Source organism: Caretta caretta, chromosome 4 (genome assembly GCF_965140235.1).
Source record: "Caretta caretta isolate rCarCar2 chromosome 4, rCarCar1.hap1, whole genome shotgun sequence".
NCBI lineage: Eukaryota > Metazoa > Chordata > Testudines > Cheloniidae > Caretta > Caretta caretta.
The window spans coordinates 115,138,860-115,159,776 of record NC_134209.1 but is presented as its reverse complement, the minus strand read 5'-3'; positions in this window follow the sequence as shown (position 1 = coordinate 115,159,776).

Below are 20,917 nucleotides of genomic sequence, written 5' to 3'. Positions count from 1 at the left end.
GATGCTTAATTATGGACACCCTGAAGGCCACATAGGAGCAGCTATTGACCTTATCATAATCGGGGTTAAGGAGAAAATATAGTATATATCCATGCTATTACCAAAAGGAAGGGTATAAAATACTACACCCAGTTCCCATTTCTTTGGGTTCATCTGGTCCTCTAGAAAGTGTAAACTGAATCTAATGGAATCCCCTGTCTTTCCCTTCCATCTCTGTTTCCAGTAGTCTAGCTGTAACTATGCACAATGAAAGGTTGTAAGTATGAACAATGTAGGAAACCAATTTACTGTACTTATCTTATTCTAAACATTATGTATATTGACCCTTGTCTATGATTTCAATTATAGTTATCTGTATTAAATAAAGTTCCTCTGTGTTTCACCAAATGCCATCTTCTCAATTAATTTTAAGTAGCCACCTAAGGACAAAAACTGCTATCTGTGACAAGTGCATATTGCACCCCAATACATACTTTTATAAGTGTAATAATTGTTCAGGCTACAGTTTCAATCCCTGTTGCTGACAACCCACCCAAAGGTGTTGATGTTACACTTGTAAATTTTCTGGGCTAGAAGCCTAGTTCCACTTTGGTTAAGGAGGAGACTACCTTAAAATTGTTGTTGCTCACCAGTCCCTGTACATTTCATAGCCTTTTCCTAAAGCTGTTGGGATCTCAACCAGGCATTCAGACTGTAAAGTTCCCAGGGCCTATCTGGTCCTTATATGAAACTTGAAATGTCTTAGGGAAGACTATTTTAGGGGTCTTCAATTTAAGCCTTTCCTAATAATCTGAATGTAGCTTCCAGCATTTTTCATTTACAGTTCACAATACCATTGATACTCATGCTTACCACAACATTCCCAGCACTCATTAGAATTCTGGCTCAATTACAACATTGTGATACCAGTATAAATGTAACTATGTAGCATATTGGGTGGCTGGACAGTGGTAATGAGCTATTCATATTTTAATCTGTAGGTCAGCTATTCAAATTTAGCTCAAGCAGTGAACCTACACAAGTTTTCCAAATTATGGGAGGTCTGATGGGCTAAGTTATCTGGTGGTGGTCTCAAGCCAGCGCCTTTGTGGAAAAGTAGTTGGAACAATTGTTGGTAGTCTCTGCAGACAGACCCAGGGTTAAAGTGGACATGGAAAATGAAAGTTTCTTTCATTTTAAGGGGCTGTGCATGTGCAATGTAACTGGAAAACCATGGTGGGGAAAAGATGAGGAGCTTGCACTGCTGCTACATAGTATATACTATGTACTTAGTATATTTTGTGGATAGTTAGATTTGAGTTTCTAGTGCTATTAATCTGTCATCTTTCATAAGCACTGAATACAATCTGTTTTTCAAATAAGGGGGAAAACTTAAAATTATTCAGTTAAAGCCCCCCCCTTTAATCTTCCACATAGCTACCCTGAACCTATCAGATTCAGAAAAATAATCCTAAAAAAAGTTATCCCAGGTGAGTGGACATTATTATATAACCTTTGCAGACTTTATAAATAGATTGTCATATAACTGTATGTCTAGAGATGAAAAAAGTAGAAAGCTACCTGTTTATTAATTGATGGGCATTTCCATACTGCTCAGCAACACAGTATGATACAAAAGTATGGTACACACTTAAGAATTTTCTTCTGTTTTGAAAGATTCTACTAGTTTGAAAGAGATTCCCTCTTCTTAAAACAGGGGATGAGACAGAATCAGACATCTTTCTCAAACAGTTAGGATATCTTAAAGCGCACTCACTGTGTCTGTCAATAACTGCACTGGTCCTAATCCAAACCCCACTGAAGTCAAAGGAAAAACTCCCATTGTCTTCAATGAATCACATCATCACTTAGCATTACAACAGCAATGTATCCTTCATTTCTATTAAAAGTCTGTGCAGTAGCATCTAAGGTTCATCAGTTAGAATCATAGAATCATAGAATATAAGGGTTGGAAGGGACCCCAGAAGGTCATCTAGTCCAACCCCCTGCTCAAAGCAGGACCAATTCCCAGTTAAATCATCCCAGCCAGGGCTTTGTCAAGCCTGACCTTAAAAACCTCTAAGGAAGGAGATTCTACCACCTCCCTAGGTAACGCATTCCAGTGTTTCACCACCCTCATAGTGAAAAAGTTTTTCCTAATATCCAATCTAAACCTCCCCCACTGTAACTTGAGACCATTACTCCTCGTTCTGTCATCTGATACCATTGAGAACAGTCTAGAGCCATCCTCTTTGGAACCCCCTTTCAGGTAGTTGAAAACAGCTATCAAATCCCCCCTCATTCTTCTCTTCTGCAGGCTAAACAATCCCAGCTCCCTCAGCCTCTCCTCATAACTCATATGTTCCAGACCCCTAATCATTTTTGTTGCCCTTCGCTGGACTCTCTCCAATTTATCCACATCCTTCTTGAAGTGTGGGGCCCAAAACTGGACACAGTACTCCAGATGAGGCCTCACCAATGTCGAATAGAGGGGAACGATCACGTCCCTCGATCTGCTCGCTATGCCCCTACTTATACATCCCAAAATGCCATTGGCCTTCTTGGCAACAAGGGCACACTGCTGACTCATATCCAGCTTCTCGTCCACTGTCACCCCTAGGTCCTTTTCCGCAGAACTGCTGCCTAGCCATTCGGTCCCTAGTCTGTAGCTGTGCATTGGGTTCTTCCGTCCTAAGTGCAGGACCCTGCACTTATCCTTATTGAACCTCATCAGATTTCTTTTGGCCCAATCCTCCAATTTGTCTAGGTCCCTCTGTATCCTATCCCTCCCCTCCAGCGTATCTACCACTCCTCCCAGTTTAGTATCATCCGCAAATTTGCTGAGAGTGCAATCCACACCATCCTCCAGATCATTTATGAAGATATTGAACAAAACCGGCCCCAGGACCGACCCTTGGGGCACACCACTTGATACCGGCTGCCAACTAGACATGGAGCCATTGATCACTACCCGTTGAGCCCGACAATCTAGCCAGCTTTCTACCCACCTTGTAGTGCATTCATCCAGCCCATACTTCCTTAACTTGCTGACAAGAATACTGTGGGAGACCGTGTCAAAAGCTTTGCTAAAGTCAAGAAACAATACATCCACTGCTTTCCCTTCATCCACAGAACCAGTAATCTCATCATAGAAGGCGATTAGATTAGTCAGGCATGACCTTCCCTTGGTGAATCCATGCTGGCTGTTCCTGATCACTTTCCTCTCATGCAAGTGCTTCAGGATTGATTCTTTGAGGACCTGCTCCATGATTTTTCCAGGGACTGAAGTGAGGCTCACTGGCCTGTAGTTCCCAGGATCCTCCTTCTTCCCTTTTTTAAAGATTGGCACTACATTAGCCTTTTTCCAGTCATCCGGGACTTCCCCGGTTCGCCACGAGTTTTCAAAGATAATGGCCAATGGCTCTGCAATCACAGCCGCCAGTTCCTTCAGCACTCTCGGATGCAACTCGTCCGGCCCCATGGACTTGTGCACGTCCAGCTTTTCTAAAAAGTCCCTAACCACCTCTATCTCCACAGAGGGCTGGCCATCTCTTCCCCATTTTGTGATGCCCAGCGTAGCAGTCTGGGAGCTGACCTTGTTAGTGAAAACAGAGGCAAAAAAAGCATTGAGTACATTAGCTTTTTCCACATCCTCTGTCACTAGTTTGCCTCCCTCATTCAGTAAGGGGCCCACACATTCCTTGGCTTCATTGGTCTGTAATAAAGAATACACAATAAGTTTCATTGGTCTGTAATAAAGTTTCATTGGTCTGTAATAAAGAATACACAATATGTGCCTCCTTGGTTAGGTTCAATTTATGCTTTGTTATAAATCATTCTTTTGAGTTTGTCTCTACTTTAAGATTGTTACCCTTGACATTATAACATAGTTTGTATGCTCCATTGCTGTGGTGAGGCAAGGTGGCTGAGGTAATATCTTTTTAATGGACCAATTTCTGTTGGTGAGAGAGCCAAGCTTTTGTGGTTACACAGAACTCTTCTTTGGGTCTAAGAAACGGACTCAGAGTCTGTATCTATGCTGCAATTAGAGACACGTGGCTGACCCATGCCACCTGACTCAGGCCCATGAGGCTTGGCTAAGCATCTGTTTAACTGCAGTGTAGATGGGAGAAGGGATAGTTCTGTGGTTTGAGCGTTGGCCTGCTAAACCCAGGGTTGTGAGTTCAATCCTTGAGGGGGCCATTTAGGGATCTGGGGTAACAATTGGGGTTTGGTCCTGCTTGAAGCAGGGGGTTGGACTAGATGACCTCCTGAGGTCCCTTCCAACCCTAACCTTCTATGATTCTATGTTCCGGCTTGAGCTGCAGCCCAAGCTCAGAGACCCTCCCACCTTGCAAGGTCCTAGAGCCAGAGCTTCAGCCCAAACATCTACAACACAGTTAAACAGCCCCTTACCCTGAGACCCATGAGCCTGAGTCAGGTGGCATGGGCCAGCTGCATGTTTTTAATTGTAGTGTAGACATACCCAGAGAAAATACAGGGTGGAACAGATTGTTTAGCATAGTTAACACATTTCAAGGGACCATTGAAGGTGAAGTGGCCTATTAACATCTACCCAGTCATTGGGCAGAGGGAGGTAGTGGGTTATAGATTGTTGTAATAAATCATAAATCTAGTGTCTTTATTAAGACTGTCATTTTTAGTGTCTAGCAAAATTATGAATTTAAGCTCCCAGGCTTGTCTTTTGATGGTGTTGTACAATTTTCCTTTGAGGATGAGGACTGAGCAGTCAACTATAGAGTGATCACTTTGTAAAAGCGTTCACCCAGAGGTGATATGTTTTTGTCTTTTATCTTTTTTTGGTGTGAGTTCATTCAAGAACATAGTGATTGTCTCGTTTCACCCACATCATTGTTATTGGGGCATTTAGTGCACTGCACGAGGTACACCAAATGTTGTGATGAGTATGTAGAGGATTCATGGATCTTGAAAGGTGTGTTGTGGGGGACGTTGATCATCACAGCAGTGGAGATATGTTTACAGATTTTGCATCTTTTGCTCTGGGCAGGGTATGGTGCCATTTTGAGTTGGCCTATCCTGGTATATACAGAGCTTGCTTCTGATGATGCGTTTGGAGACCACATCCTGAAAGAAATCTATCCTGAACCCCCTCTTCTGGCCTTCAGACAACAACCCCCACAAATTCTTCAAGCTCATCACAGACCAAAGCTGACAAACTTCTGCTGTATAGGTTTACTTTGACACTAGAAGTATTATTCCATTCACTCACACTGATTATGTTAACAGTGTAATATGGATGGAAAACTCTTGACTAATGTTCTTCTTAATTTGTAAGCATGTTAACAATGGAAATGTGGTTTCTATGTTTTCTTTTTTATGTTTAATTTCCTCAGATTTTAACATCATCTGATTAGATTTATAATGAGACCACTAGAAAATTGTCCAATTAAGAGGATGAGAAATACATATTTTAATTATGAAATGTATATTGCTTTTGATCCATCTTTGATGTTATGATAATTTCAGGGTATACATTTTATTTGAAAACAAAAAGGTACTTAGTTCTTATTAACGGCTCATTAATGGGACTGTAAAGTTTGATTTTTTTTAGTGATCAGGTTATTTGGGTGTAAAACCTAAGGGGAAAAATTCCCAAAATGTGTTCATATTCAATTTCTTCTTTATTACAAAGAAAGTGCTTTTATCTATAGACACCACTTACAGTAGAACAAATCACATACAGATTACAAACTGTGTGCCAGACTTCAAGCTGATTTCATAAGATGATATTAATCTCTCCTCCCCCAAATTTGGGTTTCAAATGGAAAGCAAACACACCCCTAACTTTATCAGCAATATCAATATTAACAACACTATCCCACTCTGATCTCTGTTCCCTCTCTGTTAACTCTGCTCTCTTTTGCAGACAGAGAGGTATACCTTACCTTTACAACTACTTATCTGTTATAGAATTTTTGTATCTTTTAAAAAAAAATTCTAGGAGCAAGAAACAGAAGAGTGAGATACTGAAGAATTTGGGATACAGATATATATAGATTAAAAGACAAAAAATGGACAAATCCTCAGGAAGTGCCAAAACTGTGGCCATCTTTGCATTCCCAGAAACAGTAGGACACCAGCCATATACAGAAGCTAGCAGTACCTCTTTGATACATTTTATTAAACTATCCAATGAGCATGACAGTAGAAAGGATTTTTCTTAAGGGAAAAAGCAATTCCTTCTGCCCTAGGATGACAGAATCTGACAATATAATCCTGTAACCTCCCTCTCTTAGTTTAAAACCTTCCCCAAATCCTCCCATAACAAGATAATTTTTAAGCAAGGGGTCAGAGAGGAGAAATGACAAGATTGATACAACATGGAAACCTTTTATTGTACATGTAAACTTCTTTTCCAGTTTCAGTCCCAGCTAACTCCTCCACCTTATATCACCTCCCCTTTCATCAGGACATGTTTATCTTAGATTGGAAATACCTTAGGAAAGTGTTGTTTTCATTTATGTTTGTATATCACTCAGTACAAAAGGACCTTGATCCTGACGGGACTTCTGAACACTACAGTAATATAAACAGTAAGTAATAATAATAACCTAATTTAAATTACAGAAATATAGTTCTGGAAGGGACCTTAAGAGGTCATTTAGTCCATCCCTCATGGTGAGGCAGGACCAAATATATCTAGAGCACTGCTGACAGATGTTAGTCTAACCTGGTCTTTAAAACATCCAAGGATGGGGATTCCATAACCTCTCTTGGTAACCTATCCAGTGCTTAACTATCCTTATAATTAGAAAGGTCTTTTTTCCAACTGTCTAACCTGAATCTCCATTGCTGCAAACTAAGCTGATTACATCTCATCATACCCTTGGTGGACACAGAGGACAATTGAACATAGTCCCCGCTTTACAACCTCTTAATAATTTGAAGACTGTTACGCCCCCTTCCATCTTTTCTTCACTTGATTAAACATGCCCAGTTTTTTTTCAACTTTGCCTCACAGGTCATGTTTTCTAAACCACTTAAAATTTTTCTTGATCTCCTCTGGACTCCCTCCAATTTGTCTGCATGGTGCCTAAAACTGGACACAGCACTGCAGCTGGGCCTTAGCATAGCCAGTAAGAGCAGAACAATTATGCCTGTGTCTTATGTACAACACTCCTGTTAATATACCCTAGAAAGATATTCACCTTTTTCCCCACAGCATCACATTTTTGATCCATTGTAAATTTAAGATTATTTTCTGCAGTAACTAACACCACTTAGTGACTTCTCCTCAAGACCTGACCCATGATACTAGCTGTGATGTCCATTAAACTCATGTAAATCAGGAGTAAATTCACTGAAATAAGCAAAATTACAACAGTTTAGACCTGTTGAAAATGGGAGCAGAGTTTCAGTATTATCATGTTTTGGAGGCTAACACTTATAATACTAAATGTCCAGGGTCCAAACCCTAAAATTCACCCCAGGAGGACAGACTAAATGTACACCACATCACAATAAATATTCAGAAGGCATAATAAAAGATGTGATAGAGAGAAATGTAAGGGAAAATAAGAGGGGGGATTATATGGAATAATGAAAAAAATTGTTAAACCTAATTAATCTAATAATGTAAAAGTTTTAAATTTTCTAGTTTCCTCTTAAAAGTAGGAATATAAATTGTTTCAAGCTGAGTATTTTTTTTTCCTTTTCACTTAACTTTTTCCAGAATTAAAATAATGCCTTTTTAAACAAGGAGTTTATTCATTTCTGTTACGGCCTTAATGATAGTTAATCATGGTAATGGAAGTTGCAGATGTAAGAGCTCATGATGAGTACATCTTTGGTTTTGTGTGTGTATATTTAGAGTGCAAGATATATTTCTTCATGTTTCTCAACTCTTCTGCTGTGTCTTTTACCCAGTAAATATACACCTCTACCCTGATATAATGCAGTCCTTGGGAGCCAAAAAATCTTAGCGCCTTATAGGTGAAACCACGTTATATCAAACTTGCTTTGGCCTCGAGCATTTCCATTATTAATGGTCACTTCCACCCCCTGATCGACCCCTCAGAACCTCTCACCCATCCAACCTCCCCGTGCTCCTTGTCCCCTGACCTCCCCATCTCTAATCACCCCCAGGACCCCACCCCTACCCAACCCCCCTGTCCCCTGACTGCCGTGACTCCTATCCACACCCTGCCCCTTGACAGGCCCCCCCAGGACTCCCACACCCTATCCAACGTCCCTGTTCCCCATCCGCTGACCACCCTGCCCCCAGAACCTCTGAACCATCCAACCCCCCTGCTCCCTGTCCCCTGACCACCCTCCGAGACCTTCTGCACCTTCTGCAACCCCTCAGCGCTGGCCCAGCACCCTTAACACACCGCTCAGAGCGGCATGTCAGAGCCAGACACGTTGATGTGCTGATCTGCCGGAGCACGCAGCCCCGCCGCCCAGAGTGCTGCTCTACCACGTTATATCAGAATTCGTGTGTTATATGGGGTTGCGTTATATCGGGGTAGAGGTGTACTGTTAAGTACACTGAAAAAACTGGTTCATTTCAAACAGAGTGCTGAGAACCAGAGTTTCAGTTAGGCAAATCTTTTCAGGTTTCAGCATTTGTGTTCAACAAGTTTCTTTTATGTGCTTCTTATAGTAATAACTAGCTAAATTTGACATGTTACTCAGCTGGTTCACCAGGAAATTCCAGATGGTGATACAAAGAAAACACATTTTTCTACAGTTCCCTAAATGTATGCCAAATGGCTGAGACAAGATGAATGCCAACTCTTTCTGGCCCTCTTCTCTGCTTCTGGACTCCTAGACATCACTATGAAGATGAAAGCCCATCTGTTTTCACATCGGCCCTTATACATTGTACAGGGCAGAATTTTTGGATGACAACTTCTGTTCAGGAAAAACAGGTGCATATTTTATAAAAACTACATCTGTGGACATTTGGGAAATGTTTTGGATACTACATCATTTTTTTTCCTGTACTTCCATAAAAATACTTCATCATATCCCTATAACTTGTTTATTTCTAACCCAAATGTTCTGGCATACTTTACTGCATATGAAGCCTATGACTTACCTGAATAAAAAATAAAATAAAATAGCATAAAGGACTCATTCTTGAATACTTCACAAACAGTAAACAGGGCTACTTTCAACCAGATTTTTATTTCAAATCATTTTGACCAAAAAAAAAGGGGGGGGGGGGAGAGAAGAAATCTGTAAACTTAAAATGACGGAGAACATTTTAATATATTTTTGAATAGTTCAAAAAGCCATTTTTCATTTAAAACACAAAACAACAAAAACTCAATGATTTTTTTTTCCAATTAGCCTAGCAGGAACATCTATAATCATAGAATCATAGAACTGGAAGGAACCTCAAGAGGTCATTTAGTCCAGTCCCCTGCACTCATGGCAGGACTAAGTATTACCTAGACCATCCCTGACAGGTGTTTGTCTAACCTGCTCTTAAAAAATCTCCAATGATGGAGATGCCACAACCTCCGTAGGCAATTTATTCCAGAACTTAACCACCTTTACAGTTAGGAAGTTTTTCCTAATGTCTAACCTAAACCTTCTTTGCGGCAATTTAAAACCATTCATTCCGGTCTTATCCTAAGAGGTTAAGAAGAACAATTCTTCTCCCTCCTCTTTGTAACAACCTTTTGTGTGTTTGAAAACTTTTATCAGTCGTCTCTTTTCCAGACTAAACAAACCCAATTTTTTCAGTCTTCCCTCATAGGTCATGCTTTCTAGAACTTCAATTATTTTTGTTGCGCTTCTCTGGATTGTCTCCAGTTTGTCCACATCTTTTTCTGAAATGTGGCACCCAGCACTGGACACAGTACTTCAGTTGAGGCCTAAGCAGTGCCAAGTAGAGAGGAAGAATTACTTCTTGTGTCTTGCTTACAACACTCCTGTTAAAACATCCTAGAATGATGTTTGCTTTTTTTTGCAACAGTGTTACACTGTTGACTTATATTAAGTTTGTGGTCCACTATGGCCCCAAGATCCCTTTCTGCAGAACTCCTCCCTAGGCAGTCATTTCCCATTTTGTATGTGTGCAACTGATTGTTCCTTCCCAAATTGAGTACTTTGCATTTATCCTTATTGAATTTCATCCTATTTACTTCAGACCATCTCTGCAGTCTGTCCAGATCATTTTGAATTTTAATCCTATCCTCCAAAGCACTTGCAACCCCTCCGAGCTTGGTATCATCCGCAAATGTTATAAGTGTACTCTCTGTCATTATCTTAATCACTGATGAAGATATTGAACAGAAACGGACCCAGGACTTATCCCTGCAGGATCCCACTCATTATGCCCTTCCAGTATCACTGTGAACCACTGATAACTACTCGCTGGGAATGGTTTTGTAACCAGTTTTGCACCCACCTTATAGTAGCTCCATCTAGGTTGCATTTCCCTAGTTTGTTTATGACAAGGTCATGTGAAACAGTATCAAAACTTTACTAAAAGTCAAGATATATTATGTCTACCACTTCCCCACTATCATAAGTCTTGTTACCCTGTCAAAGAAAGATGTCAGGTTAGTTTGACATGATTTGTTCTTGACAAATCCATGCTGATTGTTACTTATCACCTTATCTTCTAGATGTTTGCAAATTGATTGCTTAATTATTTGCTCCATTATCTTTCTGGGTACAGAACTTAAGCTGTAATTCCCCTGGTTGTCCTTATTTCCCTTTTTATAGATTGGCATTATATTTGCCCTTTTCCAGCCTTCTGGAATCTCTCCCAACTTTTCAAAGATAATCGCCAGTGGCTCAGATATCTCTTCAGCTTCTTGAATATTCTAGGATGCATTTCATCAGGGCCTGGTGACTTGAAACATCTAATGTGTCTAAGAAATTTTTAATTTGTTCTTTCCCTGTTTTAGCCTACCTCATTTTCACTGGCATTCACTATGTTAAACGTCCAATCACCACCAACCTTCTTGGTGAAAACCGAAACAAAGAAGTTATTAATAACCTCTGCCATTTCCACATTTTCTATTATTATTTTTCCTCCCTCATTGAGTAACAGCCCTACCCTGTCCTTGGTCTTCCTCTTGCTACTAATGTATTTGTTTCATGTTTTATTGTTACCCTTTATGTCTTTAGCTAGTTTGATTTCATTTTGTGCCTTGTCCTTTCTAATTTTGTCCCTACATACATGAGTTATTTGTTTATATTCATCCTTTGTAATTTGACCTAGTTTCTACTTTTTGTAGGATTCATTTTTTTTATTTTAGATCATTGAAGATCCCCTGGTTAAGCCAGGGTGCTCTCTTGCCATACTTCCTATGTTTCCTATGCAGTGGAATAGTTTGCTCTTGTGTCCTTAATGATGTCTCTTTGAAAAACTTCCAGCTGTCTTCAATTGTTTGTCCCCGTAGACTTGATTACCATGGGATCTTACCTACCAACTCCCTGAGTTTGCTAAAGTCTGCCTTCTTGAAATCCATTGTTTTTATTTTGCTGTTCTTCCTCCTACCATTCCTTAGAATCATGAACTCTATCATTTCATGATCACTTTCACCCAAGCTGCCTTCCACTGTCAAATTTTCAACCAGCTCCTCCCTATTTGTCAAAATCAAATCTAGAACAGCCTCTCCCCTCATAGCTTTCTCCACCTTCTGAAATAATAATAAAAAAAGTCTCCAGTACATTCCAAATTGTTGTTGGATAATCTGTGCCCTGCTGTATCATTTTCCCGACAGATGTCTGACTAGTTGAAGTAACCCATCACCACCGAGTCTTGCGCTTTAAGATGATTTTGTTAGTTGTTTAAAAAAGTCCTCATCCACCTCTTCTTCCTGGTTAGGTGGTCTGTAATAGACCCTTACCATAACATCACCCTGGTTTTTTACCCCTTTTATCCTTACCCAGAGACTTTCAACAAGTCTGTCCTGTACTTCCATCTCAATCTCAGTCCAAATGTATACATTTTTAATATGTAACGCAACACCTCCCCCCACCTTTTTCCGTGCCTGTCCTTCCTGACCAAGCCATACTCTTCTATAGCAATATTCTAGTCATGCATATTATCCCACCAAGTCTCTGATGCCAACTATGTCATAACTGTGTTTATTTATGAGCATTTCGAGTTCTTCCTGCTTATTCCCCATACTTCTCATGTTAGTATACAGACATCTAAGATACTGATTTGATCCCCCCCACCCAGTTCTGTCTTGTCTATCCTTTATCCCTGCTATAACAGCCCATGCTCCCCCTTAACCCAGTCTCCATGTTTTTGACTTACCTGTAGGATTTGGTCACCTTCCCCCTTCAAACCTTTTTTAAAGCCCTCCTCACTAGGTTAGCCAGTCTGTATCCAAATATGCTCTTCCGCTTCCTCGATAGGTGGACCCCATCTTTGTTTAGCAGTCCTTCTTCCTGGAGCAACATCCCATGGTCAAGGAAGTTGAAGCCCTTCTGGTGACACCATTTTTGGCGCCAGACATTCAACTCCAGGATGCATCTGTCTCTGCGTGGGCCCCTACCCTTGATCAGATGGATCGAAGAGAAGACCAACTGCATTCCAAACTCCTTCACCCTGACTCCCAGAGCCCTGTAGTCACTTCTGTTCTGCTGAGGATCATACCTTCCAGTATCATTAGTGACCACATGGATGAGTAGCATGGGATAGTAGTCAGAGGGTTGGATGAGCCTCAACAATCCCTCCATAACATCTCGGATACAGGCCCCCAGTAGGCAGAATGCCATGTCAGAGTGACAGATGGCTACCTCCATTCCCCTCAGAAGAGAGATACCAACCACCTCTAACCTATGTTTTCTCCTGAGAGTGGTGGCTGAGATCCTCCCATCCTTTGGGGGTGATTCCACATGGCTCATTGCCAGGGCAGCATATTGTTTTTTTTATCACAATGGTGGATGGGTTGGGAGTAGGGGTGGAGTACTGCCTGCTGCCAGAAGTAACCATCAGCCAGTTTCCTCCCTGTGACAGAGCTCTATCCTCCTTCCTCAGGGCTATGACAGCAATCCTCTCTAGCTAGATAGCTTCTGCAGACTTGGATGTCTCCATATGAATACTGTCAATGAATTCTTCGTGGGCATGGATGCTCCTCAGATTAGCCACCTCCTCCTGTAACTTTCCTACCTGCTTCCTGAGAGATTCCACTAGCAGTCACCTTTCACACTGGATTGTCCCCCCACCCTGGCTTTCTGTGAGTGGGAAATGAAGGCCACAGTCTCTGAAAATCCACACAAGGATCTGGGTTGAGGCATCCATGGTTAGACTGACTGTCTGGATGCAGGCGCAGGTGGAGGAGACAGGAGCAGCATTGGCACTGGCAATGTGGTCCTTCCTAATCTTAGCAATTATGTTATATCTCCAACTCCCTCTCAAACTCCCCTGTTTGTGGTCCCCTGTTCACTAGCTCATTCATGTGACAGTTACAAATTTAAATTAAAAAAAGGTCAGGAAATTCAACATTATTCAAAGGTGCTATGTGAAATTAATGTGTGTTTTATTGGTTATGGACAAATGGTTTATGTTGTTTGTTTGTTTTCATGATGTTCTATGATGAGCCAGTCAAAGATTCAGGCTCTTGGTGGGAGAACCACCCCTAAAATTATTGCATAATACTAAAACAGTATAACAAATGCACTAAAATAAAATAAAAATAGGTCATTCTGGACTCAAACAGAGACCAGACTGGATCACCCATAGGTAGTCTAGCAGATATGTTGCATCTTCTGATGTAGCCATGCCTTCAGGCTTTTATGTGTGGATCTGTCCTTTATCCAACTATTCTCGTTTCAGCCATACACTTTATAGTATACATATGATAGCATACATAATCATCAGGTCTTATTGGGTTTCTGATCCAAACTGAGGGCTTGTCTGGGCCAGCTATCAAAAAACATTAGCATCACCTTGTGGTGCTTGTCTAACTCAACAGCATGATAGTCAGAAATCAAGAGCTGAAAGACAAAACTGGAAATATCTTTGGCTGATAGCGCTGTGATCACTGATATTTCTTCAGAGACCAGAGAAATTAAATAGCCGCAGCTCTTAGAAAATAATATTGTCATAAAAACGACTCCTACTGCAAATAATTATACATGCTAGGGAAACTTGGGTAGCGCTGTTTAGAAATCTAGTTCTAATGTCTTTGTGAATCTATAGATATAAATCTGCTCTTCAGGACAATCCAGCCATTAGAATTGAAAGATAAACATTTTTTGGCTCAACTAGATCAAGGGGGGGGGGGAAAGAGGGGTTATTTCTATACAATCAGTCAAGGAAGGATCTCTGCTCTCATTTTAGAAAGGTAGTCAATTTGAAAAAGAAAGAGCACTGGCATTATTTCTCATTTAGGAATGTGCTCAAGTCACTGGTTAACTGAATTGGATGAAAAATACTGGTTGAACCATTCCTATTTACTTTTAAATTTCCCAGCAGATACCAAAATCTCAGTGTTCAGTACTTTCAAATATTGAAATTTTTTATATTTGCTTAAATATGATTTGATGTGTTGTATATATTCCAAGATATGTGCTACATATACAATTGGAGTGAGGTTATTTTTAATACATTTTGTATATCGATGGCAGGAGAACAGCTCATTATTGGTAGGGTATTGGTTATTTATCACATGTTAAATAATTTATATCTAGTTTATATAATCTCATTACATATTGGTTTAAAACAGTACCAGAAAAAAGCAGTGAGGCTGGGGCTCTCAGTTACAATATTGTGTGCATTGTGATTCATGAAATAAAAGACAATGTTCTATTATTATTTGGAGTGTCATAGAGAAGTTTTTTCCTTGCATTCCACTGGAGCAAATGATTTGATCATACAGAAACTATCAGACTCCACTTTAAAAAAAAATTGGAACCATATTGAATTGAAATATATGATAAAATATTTCAAGTTGAGTGTGATAGCAAGGACTTCTTCAGCAGAGTGAAGTCCACAATGGGTCTTTGGCTTGCTCAAAGCTTCCAGGGCAAAACTCACACACATCAGTCACTGCCTTAAAGATATAACCTTCTGTCTCCACAGCTACAGACCTCCCTGTTTCAAAGCTTTAGGATCTATGGCAAGGTACCTTCTCAGTCTCACCAGCCTCAGCTGTTTTTCACCTTGGTGAGATGGGCTTGGGTAAAACAGTCCTTCTAGGATGCACAGGGGCAGCCCATTCCTTCTCTCAGCCAGTCTTTTGGTCTTGTTTTTCTTCCCTTGTGGGAGAGGATGCACCTCCCCTCCTAGTGTGGCTCAGTATCTTGCCACTCCTAGCCTACTAGCAGCTTGTCTGACGCTTATCCTGCCGCCAGCAGGGGTGGGTTTAGAAAGGTCTTAGTTGGAATCAGCCCTTAGTTGGAATCAGCTGATCCTAACTGACCTCAGGTAACTCCCTCTCAGCTGATCCTAATTGATTATCTGGTAACTCCTTCTCAGCAGAACCTGATTGACCTGTAGTTACCCCTCCTCCACTGATAGGGAGGAGGGCCTTTTAACCTTCTGGGACTGTTTTCTACCTCCCCACCCCTATCCTTGCAACTGTCTGTCCTGAGTTTATCACAGAGCCTATGGCTAGCTCCTCTCCTCCATTTCCTGATGATTTTCCAGGCAGCTTCTGAAAATAAGGATAAGCTAGCACCATGTGATTTGTCTGTTCTCCACAGGCCATACATGGATAATTGCTGGTCTTGGTGCACCATCCATCAGTTAACACTTCAAACAATTACAGTGTCACCAAGTCTTATGATTTTATTGCAAGTCTCACAATATTTGGTGTTTTAATTAGAAGCCCAGGTTCTAGAATCCTGTGTGTATGTGAAAATCTCAGCTTTTATATATATATATATATATATATATATATATATATAAAGCTTCTAGCCTTTATGGTTGTAGAGGAACACTTGAAAACTTGAGCCAAGTGCACTCTAAAAGCTCAAAAGGCAAATGAAAATAACTCAATATTTATTATCCTTGGAGCCTGACTTGTGATTTTTGAATGCTTGAGGTTGGTAACAGTGTTTTAAGTCTAGGTTGTGCCTTAATTACATCAACCTGATTTGGAGTAGGGTGCATAGAAGACACTGCAATGAAAGTCACAGGAGAAATGTTTGCTCATTCTGTCAGAATTCCTCCAGTGAGGGTGGTAGGTATCATAAACTGAAGGGGCACCATTTAACTGGATTAAGTGTGCACTCCCCTTGTTCCAGGCCAGTCCAGAGGGAGGATGGAGGAATTATTTATGCTCACCCTACTCCTTCTTAGGGAGGCTAGGGTTGCATACAATGCTAGCCTGAAGCAGTGACTTTGCTTTACTGTGTCTGTGACCTCCACTGAGGCTAAAGTGTGTGAATGGGAGAGTCTGGAGAAACACCTTGTATCCTCCTCCCTCCATTGAATGGCTTTGATATAACTTTAAATTGCAATCATTTGGTTCAAGATACTTTATCATTCACATGCCTGTAAAACTGAATAAAACATAATTATTTGTTCACTGTAACCTTTCAGGTGAACATCTGAAGTGTGATACTTTCAATTCTGAGCTTTTTTGTAAACGAAGAAACTCGGGATGCACATAAAAATGTATTTTATTTTTAAAGACTTAGATAATTTCCTCAATTACTATTATTTTTTTGAAGATGGGATCACTCAGGACCTGTACTGAAAAAGATTGAACTGTAATCCTCTCAGCTGTGATAATTGTATGTACCTTTTTCTTGTGTCAACATTTTCCCCTCCAGTTTCTGTCTGAACTCTTACTGAATAATAAAAAATGGAAGCACAAAGCACTAGACAAGCTCTCAATCAACAAATCATGTAGAAGTGTGCATTGTCCTGTGTATACTTTCGTAAGTCCAATTACATCTAAAAATATATCTGTTCAAATTACAATTTCTAATGGTGTCAACATTTCATTCCAAGCTACCTTCAGATGTGTTTAAATTGCAGATTGAACTTTAACCTCAAGATTTATTTATTTTCTCACAGAGGAGGTCTAGTGCCTTTGAATTCATAGTATTATATCACTTCTGTATCTCAGTACAATCTACAGTAGAATAGAAAACTCAGATATACCATAGCCCTACTATATTAACCAATCAATAATGTGAGACTGCTTGACTCCTAAGGATAGTGTCTTAATTAGAAGGAAGGATATTTCAATATATATTAATAACATTTATCTTCTACTATGTGCAACTGATTATGTATAGCTTTATTGAAGTGTTGCTCCTTTTAAAAATACTTTCAGTTCATTTCTGGTTACTAGAAGCATACACTCCATTGTGGAAACTCTCATGATGTGAGTTGTGGAAATATGTGATGGAAAGAAAGTGAGAATCATTATGTTTGATCACTGTTCTACTTTTTTTTTTATTCTAGCATCTTTTCTTTAAAAATGTACTTAATTAGTTACATATAAAATTATTATGAATAATTTGCATAATTTTTCCTGTCTTAAACTGTCTACTAATGTATGTATGTACTTCTGTACAACTGTGTACAGTAAATACAAAGGGCTTGCTCTTGTCACAGCTGGGATGAGGGCAGTCAGAACTAGTGGTCGGAACAGTAGTAGGGAGTCAGGCTAAGTCAGGTACCTGGCAGTCAGAGTCTGAAACAGGCCAGAGGGTGAACTGAAAGTCAAATGTCAGGAGGCAGGAGTTGGGCACCAGGTTAAAGATAGCAATTATTAAATTAAAATTAAACGGCAAAATCAAGGTCAAACCACAGTCAGAAACTGAAGTCTAAGGTCTATCACAAGCAGGGTCTGTGGTGTTGCTCAGACAGCTCTCCTTCATGGCTTCCTGGTTTAAGTATTGGTATCAGCCAATCACGGGGCTGTGAGGGACCACCACTAGGGTCCTGCTGGGTGGTAATTCCTTGTGAGCCTAGACTCACAGGGTCATTTCATGGGAGCCCAGACTAAGCCTTTCTTGGCAATGTGGAGGTATCAGTGGCCCAGACACACCCAGGTTCCAACCCTGTAGCTGCTAAGAGCTCTTGTTCATCTAGAACTCAAAAGAGACTATGTTGTGTGACCCTTATTCATGCCAGTGAGCATTGGCATGAGTAGTCCCATTGACTTTAATGAACTACTCATGTGAGTAGGTGTTCACCAGCCAGTGTTACATAAAAAAACATGAGTTTTGCTACCAACTTCAATGAGATGAGGACTGAACCTGATGTATCTAAATAAGTAATAAGAATTAATCATTGTTGTCCTCATAATTTGGATGATAGAGTTTTGATTTGCTTCACTTATTTTTTTCTGAAATATGCCACAACTGGATAAAAATAGGACCAACATCTGAATTACCCCAAATCTAGGATTTGTTTTTGTCAAAACAAAACCTAATTTTTGCCCCTCTCTAACCAGTTTTAATCCTAAAATAATTTCTATCCAGATATCAGAGACGCAGTACATTAAAAATATATATTAGGAAAATCATGGGGGATAAGGGGTCCTTTAAGGATAGAACCATGTGCAGGGTTATCTTTTTTAAGATTAGGGAACTTGTATGGTGCTTTATGGTGCTGAGGGCAGCTCAAGAGATAAGATGGGTATCTCTACACTGGAAAAAATGTGGCAGTGAGTCTCAGGGTCAACTGATTCAGGCTTGCAGAACTCATGCTATGGAGCTAAAAATAGCAGTATAGATGTTCCTGCTCAGGCTGGAGCCTGGGCTCAATCCTGGCAAGGGTGGGTGGGCCTCAGAGCCCAGGCTCCAGCCCAAGCAGGAACATATACATTATTATTTATAGCCCTACAGCACGAGCCCTGTGAGCCCAAGTCAGTTGACCCAAGCTCTGGGACTCACTGCCGCAGGGTTTTTTCTTGCAGTGTAGACACATTCTTAACCTATAAAACAGAGAAAACATTAATAATCTTGGATGTTCGCTCTCACAGATAGATGAAAAGACAGTTACTGCCAGGGATTAATAAAAAAGACATCACTGTACAACATATTTTGAAATTCATGCAGGGTCTCCCTACCTGCTGTGCTTAATTTCAGAATCCAGTACTTATCATTAAAGGCAAAAGAAAAAAAAAGTTCTTTACTCTTTTACATGTAAACTACATGATATACATTTCCCTTAAAAATAAACAGCTTCTGCAAGGGGCATATGCCCTACCCAGGGCTCCAAAGTTCTGACCTCTGCCTCGTGTTGTAAATTGGTCTTGTGCGCATATGTCTGATATGTAAAATGTGCAAGATCACTTTGATTGTTTTTTTAAAGACCTAGTCACTCATACCGACCAAAACCTAGCTGCCGCTCTTAATTAAATGTACAGCATGGCCTTTCTTCTCTAGATCACAAGATGAAAGCCCAGTGATTACAATGCGGATGACTGTTTGCTAGCCTAAATAGAATGAGTGTATTAATCTCAGTCCCCTGCCCAGTAGCACATTACAAAAACATTGTCATACACTCATTAATTGGCAACTTTATTATTGTCCTCAGCAGAAAAGCCATTGACTTCAATGGTTGTTGACTCAGGTTCTTGACATGTTTGTTTTTTAGGGTTTTTGGAACTTAAAGCAGTGGTAACTTAACTGGTTTTATTTTTGTTTATTTAGGCTGTCAGGAATAAATTAATAGAGACACAGGTCCTTCATCTGATAAATGATTGGTACAAACAAGAGTGCTTTTACCTAAAACTGCTTTATTATTGGGTCTAAAGAACACACACACATGTATGCTGCAGCAGTAGGTTCAGAGCATCCCAAACATGTATACTTATCCAAAGTCTGAGATTGTTTCGAATTTGCCCTTTCACTTTGTTTATTTTAGTCAGTAAAACTGCAGCTTGCAGCTGTTTTTGTCTACCTAAACAAGGCCAGATTTTTCTCCTGACTCTGTGGTGTTGTTGCTGCCATCTTAGAGGGGAGGGTTTAAATGCACAAGATGGCTGTGGATTATATAAGAACATAAAAATGGCCATACTGGGTCAGACCAAAGGTCCATCCAGCCCAGAATCCTGTCTACCGACAGTGGCCAATGCCAGGTGCCCCAGAGTGAGTGAACCTATCAGGTAATGATCAAGTGATCTCTCTCCTGCCATCCATCTCCACCCTCTGACAAACAGAGGCTAGGGACAGCATTCCTTACCCATCCTGGCTAATAGCCATTAATTGACTTAACCACCATGAATTTATCCAGTTCTCTTTTAAACCCTGTTATGGTACTAGCCTTCACAACCTCCTCAGGCAAGGAGTTCCACAGGTTTGCTGTGCGCTGTGTGAAGAATTTTCTTCTATTTATTTTAAACCTGCTGCCCATTAATTTCATTTGGTGGCCCCTAGTTCTTATTTTATGGGAACAAGTAAATAACTTTTCCTTATTCACTTTCGCCACACCACTCATGATTTTATAGACCTCTATCATAGCCCCCCTTAGTCTCCACTTTTCTAAGCTGAAAAGTCCTAGCATCTTTAATCTCTCCTCATATGGGACCCATTCCAAACCTCTAATAATTTTAGTTGCCCTTCTCTGAACCTTTTCTAATGCCAGTATATCTTTTTTGAGATGAGGAGACCACATCTGTATGCCGTATTCAAGATGTGGGCATACCATGGATTTATATAAGGGAAACTGTCTTATTCTCTATCCCTTTTTAAATGATTCCTAACATCCTGTTTGCTTTTTTGACTGTCGCTGCACACTGCGTGGACATCTTCAGAGAACTATCCACAATGACTCCAAGATCTCTTTCCTGATTAGTTGTAGCTAAATTAGCCCCCATTCATATTGTATGTATAGTTGATTATATATATATATATATATATATATATATATATATATATAATATCCAGTTCTCTCACAACATGCTGAAAATCTTTTGGTCACTTTCTGTGAAAAGTTACAATTTAAGTACATGTTCCAAATTTTAAGGATTCTGCATGTGGAATAAAAGTGATTTATATGTAAGGTATA